The sequence below is a fragment of the Bos indicus x Bos taurus genome, chromosome X (genome assembly GCF_003369695.1).
Source record: "Bos indicus x Bos taurus breed Angus x Brahman F1 hybrid chromosome X, Bos_hybrid_MaternalHap_v2.0, whole genome shotgun sequence".
NCBI lineage: Eukaryota > Metazoa > Chordata > Mammalia > Artiodactyla > Bovidae > Bos > Bos indicus x Bos taurus.
In genome coordinates, this window is record NC_040105.1 from 56,724,862 (window position 1) to 56,739,463 (window position 14,602).

General features: G+C 41.1%; 1 long non-coding RNA gene across 1 annotated transcript in view; it reads left to right on the forward strand.

Annotated features, from left to right (window-relative positions):
• The first annotated feature begins 1,823 nt into the window (after positions 1-1,823).
• Positions 1,824-14,602, forward strand: part of LOC113887587 — a 55,169-nt gene continuing 42,390 nt past the window's right edge. The window contains exon 1 of the long non-coding RNA XR_003509763.1: positions 1,824-2,554. This is a non-coding gene — a long non-coding RNA (uncharacterized LOC113887587). The remainder of the gene's footprint in view (positions 2,555-14,602) is intronic.

Below are 14,602 nucleotides of genomic sequence, written 5' to 3' on the forward strand. Positions count from 1 at the left end.
TTCAGGGATCAGTGAACTAAAATAGACTGGAATGGGCAAATTTAATTCTGATGACCATTATATCTACTACTGTGGGCAAGCATCCCTAAGAAGAAATGGAGTAGCACTCATAGTCAACAAAAGAGTCTGAAATGCAGTACTTGGGTGCAATCACAAAAATGACAGAATGATATCTGTTCATTACCAAGGCAAACATTTCAGTATCACAGTAATCCAAGTCTATGCCCCAACCACTAATGCTGAAGAAGCTGAAGTTGAGTGGTTCTATGAAGACCTACAAGACCTTCTAGAACTAACAGCCAAAAAACATGTCCTTTTCATCATAGGGGACTGGAATGCAAAAGTAGGAAGTCAAGAGATACCTGGAGTAGCAGACAAATTTGGCCTTGGAGTACGCAATGAAGCAGGGCACAGGCTAACAGAGTTTTGCCAATAGAACACACTGGTCATAGCAAACATCCTCTTCCTACAAAACAAGAGAAGACTCTAGACATGGACATCACCAGATGATCAATACTGAAATCAGATTGATTATATTCTTTGCAGCCAAAGATGGAGAAGCTCTATACAGTTAGCTAAAACAAGAATTGGAATTGACTGTGGCTCAGATCGGAGAAGGCAATGGCAACCCACTCCAGTACTCTTGCCTGGAAAATCCCATGGAGGGGCCTGGTGGGCTGCAGTCCATGGCGTCGCTAAGAGTCAGACATGACTGAGTGACTTCACTTTCACTTTTCACTTTCATGCATTGGAGAAGGAAATGGAAACCCACTCCAGTGTTCTTGCCTGGAGAATCCCAGGGACGGTGGAGCCTGGTGGGCTGCCATCTATGGGGTTGCACAGAGTCAGACACAACGGAAGCGACTTTAGCAGCAGCAGCAGCAGCAGTGGCTCAGATCATGAGCTCCTTATTGCAAAATTCACACTTAAAGAGAAAGTAGGGAAAACCACTAGAACATTCAAGTATGACCTAAATCAAATCCGTTATGGTTATACAGTAGAGGTGAGAAATAGATTTAAGGGATTAGATCTGATAGACAAAGTGCCTGAAGAACTATGGACAGAGGTTCATGACACTGTACAGGAGGCAGTGATCAAGATCATCCCCAAGAAAAAAAAATGCAAAAGGGCAAAATGGTTGTCTGAGGAGGCCTCACAAATAGCTGAGAAAAGAAGAGAAGGGAAAGGGAAAGGAGAAAAGGAAAGATATACCCATTTGAGTGCAAAGTTCCAAAGAATAGCAAGGAGAGATAAGAAAGCCTTCTTAAGTGATCAATGCAAACAAATGAGGAAAACAATAGAATGGGAAAGACTAGAGATCTCTTCAAGAAAATTAGAGATACCAAGGGAATATTTCATGTAAAGATGGGCACAATAAAGGACAGAAATGGTATGGACCTAACAGAAGCAGAAGATATGAAGAAGAGGTGGCAAGAATACACAGAAGAACTATAGAAAAAAGAAGGAAGTCAAGAGATACCTGGAGTAATAGGCAAGTTTGGCCTTGGAGTACAAAATGAAGCAGGGCAAAGGCTAACAGAGTTTTGCCAAGTGAACATACTGGTCATAGCAGATGAAATGGAGCAGGACTCTATGGTCCTTGCCCCCCCACCCCGCCCCACCATGTCCTCTGCCTGCCTTTTGCCTGTGGAAAACTTCGGTCAAGGAATAAGTTTAATCAGAGAAGTGAGAAATGCTGAAACAAAGGAAAACAGTCAAAGGAGACTAAATAATAATGTAGTCATTAAACATAGTCAAGGACCTTTAGTTCTTTCTCAAGGGCTATAGATAGTATTCTGAGCCATATCCTGTGCACTGTCTTACAGATACTAAAACCCCAGTTGGAAAAGTTAACTACATAATAACCAGGACATGAACTGCCACAATTCCAAGAATTGACCTCAAAGAAATGAGAACAAGTGCACCCCAGAACTAAAGATTAATTGTACCTAAAACAACCAAGATGATGCTAGTCAGACCACTGATGACCAATTGAAGATGACTATTAGAGATGACTATGCTGTTTCTGCATGTAACCTCCCCCTGCCACTCTGTCTGTAAGTGGTCTCATCCCCTGCTTGTTGGGAGGAAGTGGGGCAAGTCAGCCTTTGGACAGATGTCTGCCACCCTCTCCCACAGTTGCCAGCACCTGAAATAAAGCAAACCTTCCTTCCACCAACCTGGCCTGCTTATTGGTTTCTGAGCAGCGAGCAGCTGGACCCCCCACCCCCACGCATACCTTTCGGTAACAGATTTTGGCACCTAAAGTGGGGCTGGCTATGACTGGCTACTGCTGGCTCCTGAACTTTCATGGCATCTGGCTCTCCTGGGTCTTCCAGGAGAGAGCTATGGCCATGACAATGTATTAGCCTGCTGCTCGTGGCTAGCTAGCCCCGGGTAGGGGATTTGGGGGACGTTCTTAGCAGCTGCCAAAACCATTTGTTTTGAGGATCCTCCCTGTTTCTCCCCTGCTCGGCACTGGCTGCCAACTTGTGCTTTTTCTTGGTGGAATGGAAACTTGCATTTGGCACTAGCCGACAAGCTCCAAGGCTGGGTAAGTCCACCGGTGTGCACAGGGTCAACCTTTCCATTTGTGAGTGCTAGTGCTATTTGGGCATTCTTGCCAATTGGTTCTGACTGCTGTTGAGGGCTGCTATTTAGGCTGTTTGTGAGCGCTAGTGCTATTTGGGCATTTTGCCAGTTGGTTCTGACATGCGTCTGATGTTGACGATCCTTCATGAGCACTGACTGCTATATGTGCATTTTTACCAATTGGTTCTGATGTCTGTCTGCCATTGGGGACCGTTTGTGAGCATGATGTGCTATTTGGGTATTCTTGCCAATTGGTTCTGACACCTGACTACCGTTGAGGACCATTTGTGAGCACCGAGTGTCATTTGGGTATTTTGCCAGCTGGTTCTGACATCTAACTACCACTGAGGACTGTTTGTGCTGGGGAAGTATTTGTTTGGGACTGTACCGGCACCCTGGGAGAGGGTTTATGACAGATCTGTCGTTTGGTGTGTAAGCATGTATTCCATATGCATGATTGGTATTCTTGTTGCCTTATGTAAAATGGGAAATTTAGGTTCAATTCATTAAGAAAAATTTTAGCTGTGAATTTATGACTAAAAAGAAAGATGATTTTGGGGGGAGACAATGTGTGGCTACAGTATTCTTCAGACTTCAGAGAAGACTGGTTAAGATTAAACACATCAAATTCAAAAAAACTGTTTCTTTTTGCATATGCAGTTAGGGAAAGCTAGCTTGATAAAACACTTTTTTTAGACCCTGAGAAAACAAAAATATGCCTGGGAAAAAGCTTGAGGTTGCTGCTTATCATGTCATTAAAATACAAACACAGTCCACTTTGCCTAGATCTTCAGCTTTAGGTTAATGAGGCAAAAGAAAAAAGGCTTTAAAATTGAATGTATAATTAGGCTATTCTGGCTATAATCCATAAACTGATTACCTACTTTTGTATTCTTGCAAGACCAAGAGGGAAATTAAAGATGTTTGGGTTTATTAAACATATGTGTTGTACCACTGAAGAAAAATTACACTATGTAAAAAAGTCTATTTTCTGAGGTTATGAAATATGTTCTTAAGTTTGCCAATCACGAAATGTTGGTGTAACATTTCAATCACTTGTTTTTGTTAAAACTTTGAGGGGTTAAAAATTGTGATATGTAAAAATGATAAGCGAAGCATTTTGGTATGTAAAGCAAGTAGGGTATATGTTGTTGACAAAGAGAAGGTATAAAGAATGGAGATATTTTTGTTGAGGAAAAATGATGATAATAATTTTGTCCTATAGTTTTTTGTTTCTGGATAAAGAAACACAGGATAAATTTGTTTGGATCTAGAAAGTGACAAAAGGTTTGTGAAAAAGGAATTTTGAAAAAAAAGAATTGTGTACATTGCCAGGAATAAGATTAGACTAAATGTAATTAGGTATACGAATTTTATTAACAGTAAACTAATGCAAGACTGAAGTTGGTTTTTCTGCTAAGAAAGAAAAGTTCTCCTGGAATATTGATCTGATTTGGCAACAGAGACTTCTAATGGAAAGTAATTGTTTTGTTTCTAATCATACTTTGACCCCAATGTTCAGAGTTGAAAAATTGTCCAGTAAAGTCGTCACAGAGTATAACTGCTCTTGATGTGCAACACTGCTGGCTTTACGTGTACTACTTAAAGCACATGAACAACGTCTGTGTGACAATTGGGTATGAAAGATAAAATGTATGGCCTATAAAGCATTCCCCTATTAAGGCACCTCTGAGCCTGCTTATGATATCTGGTTAGTTTTTCCCCAACATGGACAACTAGGCAAATATATAACTAAAAAGGAGGCCTAGCACCGAGGGACATGGATGGACCCAGAGCAAGCAAATAAACGACTTTAGCAATGTTGGATCAATGCTCTCTATGGAAAGAGCTGCAACTTAAAAGGAGAAAATGATGGAAAAAATATTCATATTTTGAGGTATGGGAAAGTCCATTCTGGCCAATACATGATTTAATTTGAATTTTAGGCTAACCCAAACAGCCTGTTTGCCACCTATTAAACATACATTGTACATCTGCTTGAATCATTAAGATAAAAAATAGCACAAAGGTGGATTTTGATTATTACACTCACTGTAATATGTCTAGCAATTTTCAAATGTTTGTCCAGGTACTATGAAAGCTTATTGCCTTTCTTGTTCTGTACCTGTCCCTCCTCAAGATTGAGGAATATAAAAGAAAAAGGGGGATTGAAACGGAGCAGGACCATAGAGTCCTTGCCCCCCCACCATGTCCTCTGCCTGCCTTTTGCCTGTGGAAAGCTTCAAAGAAGTTTAATCAGAGAAGTGAGAAAAGCTGAAACAAAGGAAAACAGTCAAAAGAGACTAAATAATAATAATGTAGTCATTAAACATAGTCAAGGACCTTTAGTTCTTTCTCAAGGGCTATAGATAGTATTCTGAGCCATATCCTGTGCACTGTCTTACAGATACTAAAACCCCAGTTGGAAAAGTTAACTATATGATAACCAGGACATGAGCTGCCACAATTCCAAGAACTGACCTCAAAGAAATGAGAACAAGTGCACCCCAGAACTAAAGATTAGTTGTACCTAAAACAACCAAGATGATGCTAGTCAGACCACTGATGACCAATTAAAGATGACCGTTAGAGATGACTGTGCTGTTTCTGCATGTAACCTCCTCCCCCACTCTGTCTGTAAATGCTCTCATCCACTGCTTGTTGGGGGACGAGGTAAGTCAGCCTTTGGACAGATGTCCACCACCCTCTCCCCTCAGTTGCCAGCATCTGAAACAAAGCAAACTTTCCCTTCCACCAACCTGGCCTGCTTATTGGCTTTTGAGCAGCAGACAGCCAGACCCCACCACACATACCTTTCCTCTTCCAACACAAACATCCTCTTGTAACAACACAAACGACGACTCTACACATGGACATCACTAGACGGTCAATGCTGAAATCAGATTTATATTCTTTGCAGCCAAAGATGGAGAAGCTCTGTACAGTCAGCAAAAACAAGACCAGGAGCTGACTATGGCTCAGATCATGAACTTCTTATTGCCAAATTCAGACTTAAATTGAAGAAAGTAGGGAAAACCACTAGACCATTCAGGTATAAACTAAATCAAATCCCTTACGATTATACAGTAGAAGTGACAAGTAGATTCATGGGATTAGATCTGATAGATAGGGTGCCTGAAGAACTATGGACAGAGATTAGTAACATTGTACAGGAGGTGGTGATTAAAACCATCCCCAAGAAGAAGAAATGCAAAAAGGGAAAAGTGTTGTCTGAGGAGGCAAATAGCTGAGAAAAGAAGAGAAATGAAAGGCAAAGGAGAAAAGGAAAGATATACCCATCTGAATGCAAAGTTCTAAAGAATAGCAAGAAGATATAAGAAAGCCTTCCTAAGTGATCCATGCAAACAAATAGAGGAAAACAATAAAATGGGAAAGACTAGAGATCTCTTCAAGAAAATCTCTTCAAGGGAATATTTCATGCAAAGATGGGCAAAATGAAGGACAGAAGCAGAAGATATTAATAAGAGGTGGCAAGAATACACAGAACTATAGAAAAAAGGTCTTAATGACCCAGATAACCACAATGGTGTGATCACTCACCTAGAGCCAGACATCCTGGAGTGTGAAGTCAAGTGGGCCTTAGGAAGCATCACTATGAACAAAGCTAGTGAAGGTGATGGAATTCCAGCTGAGATGTTTTAAATCCTAAAAGATGATGCTGTGAAAGTGCTGCAGTCAGTACGCCAGCAAATTTGGAAAACTCAGCAGTGGCCAGGACTGGAAAAGGTCAGTTTTCATTCCAATCGCCCAAAAAAGGCAATGCCAAAGAATGTTCAAACGATCAAACAATTGCATTCATTTCACATGCTGGCAAATTAATGCTCAAAATTCTCCAAGCGAGGCTTCGACAGCATGTGAACCGAGAACTTCCAGCTGTCAAAGCTGGATTTAGAAAAGGCAGAGGAACCAGAGCTCAAATTGTCAACATTAATTGGATCATGAAAAAAAAAGCAAGAGAATTCCAGAAAAGCATCTATTTCTGCTTCATTGACTACACTAAAGCCTTTGACTGTATTGATCACAACAAACTGTCCAAAATTCTTAAAGAGATGAGAATACCAGAACATCTTACCTGCCTCCTTAGAAATCTGTATTCAGGTGAAGGAGCAACAGTTAGAACCAGACATGGAACAACGGACTGGTTCTAAATTGGGAAAGGAGTACATAAAGGCTGTATATTCTCACCCTGCTTATTTAACTTCTATGCAGAGTACATCATATGAAATGCCAGACTGGATGAAGCACAAGCTGGAATCAAGATTGCCAGGAGAATATCAATAACCTCAGATATGTAGATGACACCACCCTTATGGCAAAAAGCGAAGAGGAACTGAAGAGCCTCTTGACGAAGGTGAAAGAGGAGAATGAAAAAGCTGGCTTAAACATTCAGAAAATGAAGATCATGGCATCCAGTCCCATCACTTCATGGTAAATAGATGGGGAAACAATGGAAACAGTGACAGACTATTTTCTTGGGCTCTAAAATCACTGCAGATGGTGACTGCAGTCATGAAATTAAAAGACGCTTGCTTCTTAGAAGAAAAGATATGACAAACATAGACAGCATATTAAAAACCTGAGACATTACTTCACCGACAAAGGTCTGTCTAGTCAAAGCTATGGTTTTTCCATTAGTCATATATGGATGTGAGAATTGGAACATAAAGAAAGCTGAGCACTGAAGAATTGATCCTTTTGAACTGTGGTGTTGTAGGAGACTCTTCAGAGTCCCTCAGACTGCAAGGAGGTCAAACCAGTGACTCCTAAAGGAAATCAGTCCTAAATATTCATTGGAAGGACTGATGCTGAAGCTGAAGCTCCAGTACTTTGGCCACCTGATTTGAAGGTTGGAAAAGACCCTGATGCTTGGAAAGATTAAAGGCAAAAGGAGAAGGGGATGGCAGGGGGTGAGATGATTAGATAGTTTTTGGTTCACATACTGTTGAAGCCTAGCTTGAAGGATTTTGAGCATAATCTTGCTAGCATGTGAAATGTGTGCAATTGTACAGTAATTTGAACATTCGTTGGCATTGCCTTTCTTTGAGATTGGAATGAAAACTGACCTTTTCCAGTCCTGTGGCCACTGCTGAGTTTTCCGAATTTGCTGGCATATTGAGTGCAGCACTTTAACAGCACCATCTTTTAGGATTTTAAATTAGCTCACCTGGAATTCCATCACCTCCACTAGCTTTGTTCATAGCAATGCTTCCTAAGGCCCACTTTACTTCACATTCCAGGATGTCTGGCTCTAGGTGAGTGACCACACCATCGTGGTTATCTGGGTTATTAACACCTTTTTTGTACAGTTCTTCTGTGCATTCTTGGGCTTCCCTCATAGCTCAATTGGTAAAGAATCTGCCTGCAATGCAGGAGACCCTGGTTCAATTCCTGGGTCAGGAAGATCCACTGGAGAAGGGATAGGCAACCCATTCCAGTATTCTTGGGCTTCCCTTGTTGGTAAAGAATCCACCTGCAATGCGGGAGACCTGGGTTCAATCCCTGGGTCAAGAAGATCCCCTGGAGAATGGAAAGGCTACCCGCTCCAGTATTCAGGCCTGGAGAATTCCATGGACTGTATAGTCCATCGGGTTGCAAAGAGTTGGACAGGACTGAGCGACTTTCACTTTCACTTTCTGTGTATTCTTGCCACCTTTGCTTAATCTTTTCTGCTTCCATTAGGTCCTTGCCATTTTTGTCTTTTACTGTGTATCTTTGCATGAAATGTTCCCTTGGTATCTCTGATTTTCTGGAAGAGATCTCTAGTCTTTCCCAATCTATTGTTTTCCTCTACTTCTTTGCATTGTTCACTTAAGTAGGCTTTCTTATCTTTCCTTGCTGTTCTTTGGACATCTGCTTTCAGTTAGGTATATCTTTCCCTTTCTCCTTTGCCTTTTACTTTTCTTCTTTTCTCAGCTATTTGTAAGGTCTCCTCACAACGTCTTTGCCTTCTTGAATTTCTTTTTCTTGGGAGTCGTTTTGGTCACCACCTCCTATACAGGTGTTATGAACCTCTCTCCATAGTTCTTCAGGCTTCTACCAGATCTAATCCCTTGAATCTATTTGTCACTTCCACTGTATAATCATAAGGGATTTGATTTAGGTCATACCTAAATGGTCTAGTGGTTTTCCCTACTTTCTTCAATTTAAGTCCAAATTTTGCAATAAGGAGCTGATGATCTCAGCCAGTCAGGTCCAGGTCTTGTTTTTGCTGATCCTATAGAGCTTCTCCATCTTTGACACCTTTAAGAGGAACCCACAAACAGCTCAGACTCAAACCTTATGACACAAACCCTCAAATTTTCAGACTTCACACTACGAACACTAATGTTTAAATACTTGGACCCCTTCAATGGCATAGAGCCTCAGGAGGCCCTGAACACAGACTCCCAAATACTTCAGACTCATATTTTGAAACACAGATACTGAAGTGGTTTCAGAGAGTGCACATTCAAACTCTGGAGCACAGGTACTCAGAGAGTTCAAGGACCTCACACTCTGATTTCCTATACCAAATATCTCAAAACCAAATTTGAACAGATTCTCTAAAAGTTCTAAGGTTTTGGATCCTAAACCCAGACCTCCCAAATAAGTCAGACCTAAATCATGTGAAATACTGACTCTGAAGGATTTCAGTGACCACATACACTGAATATGGAACATAATTTAACTCAGACTCAAATCTTGGAACACAGACAATCAAAGCATTTTAAAACCTGTACCCTGAAAAAGATTTTAAATACCACAGAGTCATACCTTGGGATACAGGCCCTCAAAGATTTCAGAGACTTCATACCTGAAGACAGACCAAAAATATATCACAAACAAACCTTGGGACAGAGGCCCTATAAAATACTGAGATCAGCATTATTCACAGCAACCAAAAGGTAGAAGCTACCCAAGTGTCCATTGAGAATGAATAGAGAAACAAAATGCAACATATACATAAAATGGAATACTATTCAGCCTTGAAAAGAAAGGAGAAATTCTAACACATACTACAACATGGATGAATCTTGAGGACACAAAAAGACAAATATAGTAAGATTCCACTTATATGAGGTACTTAGTCAAATTCATAGATAGAGTAGAATGGGGATTGCCAGGGACTGGGAGAAGGTGAATGGGGAATTAGTGTTCAATGGATACAGAGTTTCAGTTTGAGAGGAGGAAAAACTCCTGGGTATCTGTAGCAGAACAATGTGAATGTACTAAATGAAATGTACACTTAAAAATACTTGAGGTAGTAAATTTTATGTTGTATATATTTTACCATGATTAAAAGTATAGGGATTCTTTTTGTTACAATGGTGAATGGGATTGTTTCCTTAATTTCCCTTTCTGATTTTTTGTTAGTGTATAAGGATGCAAGGGATGTCTGTATATTAATTTTTATATCCTATGACTTTACTAAATTCATTGATTAGCTCTAGTAATTTTCTGGTGACACATATAGGGTTTTCTATGTACAGTATCATGTCATCTGCAAATAGTGACAGTTTTACTTCTTCTTTTCCAATCTGGATCCCTTTTTTAGTGGGGGGTATTGTAATAGTTTTTAATTGAAGGATAATTGCTTTATAGCATTGTTCTGGTTTCTGCCATACATCAACATGATCATTCACCCTGATTTAGTCAACTTCATGGCAGTAAAAAAGATGGTTCATTCAAAGTGTTTAAATATAAAAACATGAATGGATGGGCCACTCACAGGCATTTTTGCAGAGTTAAAGGAGCCAATCAAGGGTGATGAGATATCTGGGGAATAGCAATAAGAAGACTCAATTACCATCCCTAGATGTAAAATAGCAAGGGGAGGAAGAGTTATTACTGGAACCCAGTGAGAACTAGAGTGATACAAAGAATGGCCAGCAAATAGGAGCTGTGGCTATAGGTAGAGAACCACAACCACGGATGGATTCACAGCCAGACATGGAGCAAGTTGTGATGGGAGGGAAGATAAATGCACATAAACTCTCTCTAAACCACACGCTGGTCTGCCAGTGCCCATTTCTTCCCACCAACCCACCCCCACCAACACACACATACATTGTCCAAAACCAAGCAGAAGTCAAAGGACATAGCGGCTTGAAAAACTGTTTAAAATTCTTTTACAATCCTCTCATCAAAGGGTGAAATCTAATTCTCCTCCACTTAAATGTAGGCTGGCCTTAAAGATTTACTTGCCTTTTTTCCAGTGGTAATGTATGGATGTGAGAGTTGGACTGTGAAGAAAGCTGAGTGCCGAAGAATTGATGCTTTTGAACTGTGGTGTTGGAGAAGACTCTTGAGAGTCCCTTGGACTGCAAGGAGATCCAACCAGTCCATCCTAAAGATCAGTCCTGGGTGTTCATTGGAAGGACTGATACTGAAGCTGAAACTCCAATACTTTGGCCACCTCATGTGAAGAGTTGACTCATTGGAAAAGACTCTGATGCTGGGAGGAATTGGGGGCAGGAGGAGAAGGGGACGACAGAGGATGAGATGGCTGGATGGCATCACCGACTCGATGGACGTGAGTTTGAGTGAACTCCAGGAGATGGTGATGGACAGGGAGGCCTGGCGTGCTGCGATTCATGGGGTCGCAAAGAGTCGGACACGACTGAGCGACTGAACTGAACTGAATAAACAGAATGTGGTGGAAATAATGCCACATAACTTCTAAGACTAGGCCATAAAAGGCAATACAGCCTCCGCCTGGCTCTCTCTTGGGATGCTTACTCTTGGGACACAGCCATGCTCTGAAAAAGCCCAAGCCACCTAGAGGCCCCACATGTGTGCTTTCTTTAGGCAAAGCTCCCCTGCAGAGGTCCCAGCTGACACCCAGCACAACAACCAGATAAGTGAGTGAAGAAGACTTCAAAATGACTCCAGAAACAGACAGCTGTCTGTCGGGAACCACATGAGAGATCCCCAACTGAGAACTGCCTAGCCAAGCCCAGTCAACCCCCAGATCTGTGAAAGATGATAAATGATTGTGATTATGTCATGTCACTAAGTTTGGGATGGTTAGCTATGCAGTTATATAAAACTGAAATTCTGAGAGTCTAGGGGATGTGAGAGTCAAGGGGATGCAGTCTATGAGGGCTCAGCCTTTAGAGAACCCAGCAAGGTAGAGAAATAGAAGAAAGTAGGTGGAGGGTAATACATGGAAGATAATCAGCATGGCCCCCTTAAAACACTCCACCACAGTATAGACAGAAAACCTTTCAATACCATCTTCAGGAACTCAAAACTCTGTGATTGACTGATTATAATTTTTTTCTGGCCCCACTGTGAGGCATGTGTGATCTTTGTTCCCCACCAGGGGCTGAACCCAACTGAGTTCCAGAGAATAGCAAGGAGAAATAAGAAGGCCTTCTTAAATGAACAATGCAAAGAAATAGAGGAAAACAATAGCAGGGGAAAGAGTAGAGATCTCTTCAAGAAAATTGGAGACACCAAGGGAACATTTCATGCAAAGATGGGCATGATAAAGGACAGCAATGGCAAGGACTTAAAAGAAGCAGAAGAGATTAAGAAGAGATGGCAAGAGTACACAGAAGAACTGTACAAAAAAGATCTTAATGACCCAGATAAGCACTCACCTAATATAGTCAATTAATGACCCTTTATAGTAACTCACCTAGAGCCAGACATCTTGGAGTGTGAAATTAAGTGGGCCTTAGGAAGCATAACCATGAACAAAACTAGTGGAGGTGACACAGTTCCAGCTGAGTTATTTCATATCCTAAAAGATGATGCTGTTAAAGTGCTTCACTCAATATGTCAGCAAATTTGGAAAATTCACCAGTGGCCACAGGACTAGAAAAGGTCAGTTTTCATTCCAATCCCAAAGACAGGCAATGCCAAAAATGTTCAAACTACTGTACAATTGCACTCATTTCACATGCTAGCAAGGTCATGCTTAAAATCCTTCAAGCTAGGCTTCAGCAGTATGTGAACCAAGAACTTCCAGATGTAGAAGCTGGGTTTATAAAATGCAGAGGAACCAGAGATCAAATTGCCAACATCCAATGGATCATAAAGAAAGCAAGGGAATTCCTGAAAACCATCTACTTCTGCCTCATTGACTATGCCAAAGCCTTTGACTGTGTGGATCACAACAAACTGTGGAAAATTCTTCAAGAGATGGGAATACCATACCACATTACCTGCCTCCTGAGAAACCTGTATGCAGGTCAAGAAGCAACAGTTAGAACTGGATATGAACAAGGGACTGGTTCAAAGTTGGGAAAGAAGTATGACAGGGCTGTATATTGTCACTCTGCTTATTTAACTTCTGTGCAGAGTACATCATGGGAAATGCCAGGCTAGATGAATCACAAGCTGGAATTAAGATTGCCAGGAGAACTATCAACAACCTCAGACTAAGATAAACAGATGATACCACACTAATGGCAGAAAGTGAAGAGCCTCTTGATGAAAGTGAAAGGGGAATGAAAAAGCTGGCTTAAAACTCAACATTCAAAAAACTATGATCATGGCATCTAGTTCCATCAGTTCATGGCAAATAGATGGGGGGAAAGTGGAAACAATGGCAGATTTTTATTTTCTTGGGCTCCAAAATCACTGTAGATGGTAACTGCAGCCATGAAATTTAAAAGATGCTTGCTTTAATATGACCAAGCATATTAAAATGCAGAGACATTACTTTGCTGACAAAGGTCCATGTAGTCAAAGCTGTGATTTTTCCATTAGTCATGTGTAGATGTGAGAATTGGACCATAAAGAAGGCTGAGCACTGAAGAAGTGATACCTTCAACTGTGGTGCTGGAGAAGACTCTCGAGAGTCTTTAGACAGGAAGGAGATCAAACTAGTCAATTCTTAAGGAAATCAGTCCTGAATATTCATTGGAAGAACTGATGCTGATGCTCCAGTTCTTTGGCCACTTGATGCTAAGAGCCAACTCATTAGAAAAGACCCTGATGCTGGGAAAGATAGAAGGTAGGAGAAGGGGGCAACAGAGGATGAGATGGTTGGATGGCATCACCAACTCAATGCAAATGAGTTTGAGCAAACTCAAGGAGATAGTGAAGAACAGGGAAGCCTGGCAGGCTGCAGTCCATGGGGTCACAAAGAGCTGGACACGACTTAGCAACTGAACAAGAACCCTGTAGTGGAAGCAAGGAATCTTAACCACTGGACTGCCAGGGAAGTCCATCTGTGATTTATTTTAATGGCTGTACTAGATTCTTTGTAATTCTCCATATACATCATGCTGCTTCTTTCCTCCAAGACTATTTATGACTTTCCTTCTAGAATATCCTTTCATTTTTTTAAAGAAAAGTTTGTCAAGAAACTTCATATATTGAACAGTGACATAATAATGAAAGCAACATCATTAAAATAAGATTACAAATATGTCTTTTAGAACCCTCCTACATTGTTGATGGGAATGTAACTTGATGCAGTACCATGGAGAACAGAATGGAGATTCTTCAGAAAACTAAAAATAGACCTAGCAATCCCACTCCTGGGCATATATCCAGACAAAACTATAATTCAAAAAGATACATGCATCCTTATGCTCAGTTCAGTTCAATTCAGACAGTCAGTCATGTCCAACTCTTTGCGACCCCATGGACTGCAGCATGCCAGGCCTCCCTGTCCATCACCGACTCCCAGAGTTTACTCAAACTGATGTCCATTGAGTCGGTGATGCCATCCAACCATCTCATCCTCTGTAGTCCCCTTCTCTTCCCACCCTCAATCCTTCCCAGCATCAGGGTCTTTTCAAATGAGTCAGTTCTTCGCATCAGGTGGCCAAAGTATTGGAGTTTCAGCTTCAGCATCAGTCCTTCCAATGAATATTCAGGACTGATCTCCTTTAGGATGGACTGGTTGGATCTCCTTGCAGTCCAAGGGACTCTCAAGAGTCTTCTCCAACACCACAGTTCAAAAGCATCAATTCTTTGGTGCTCAGCTTTCTTTATAGTCCAACTCTCACATCTGTACATGACTACTGGAAAAACCATAGCCTTGACTAAG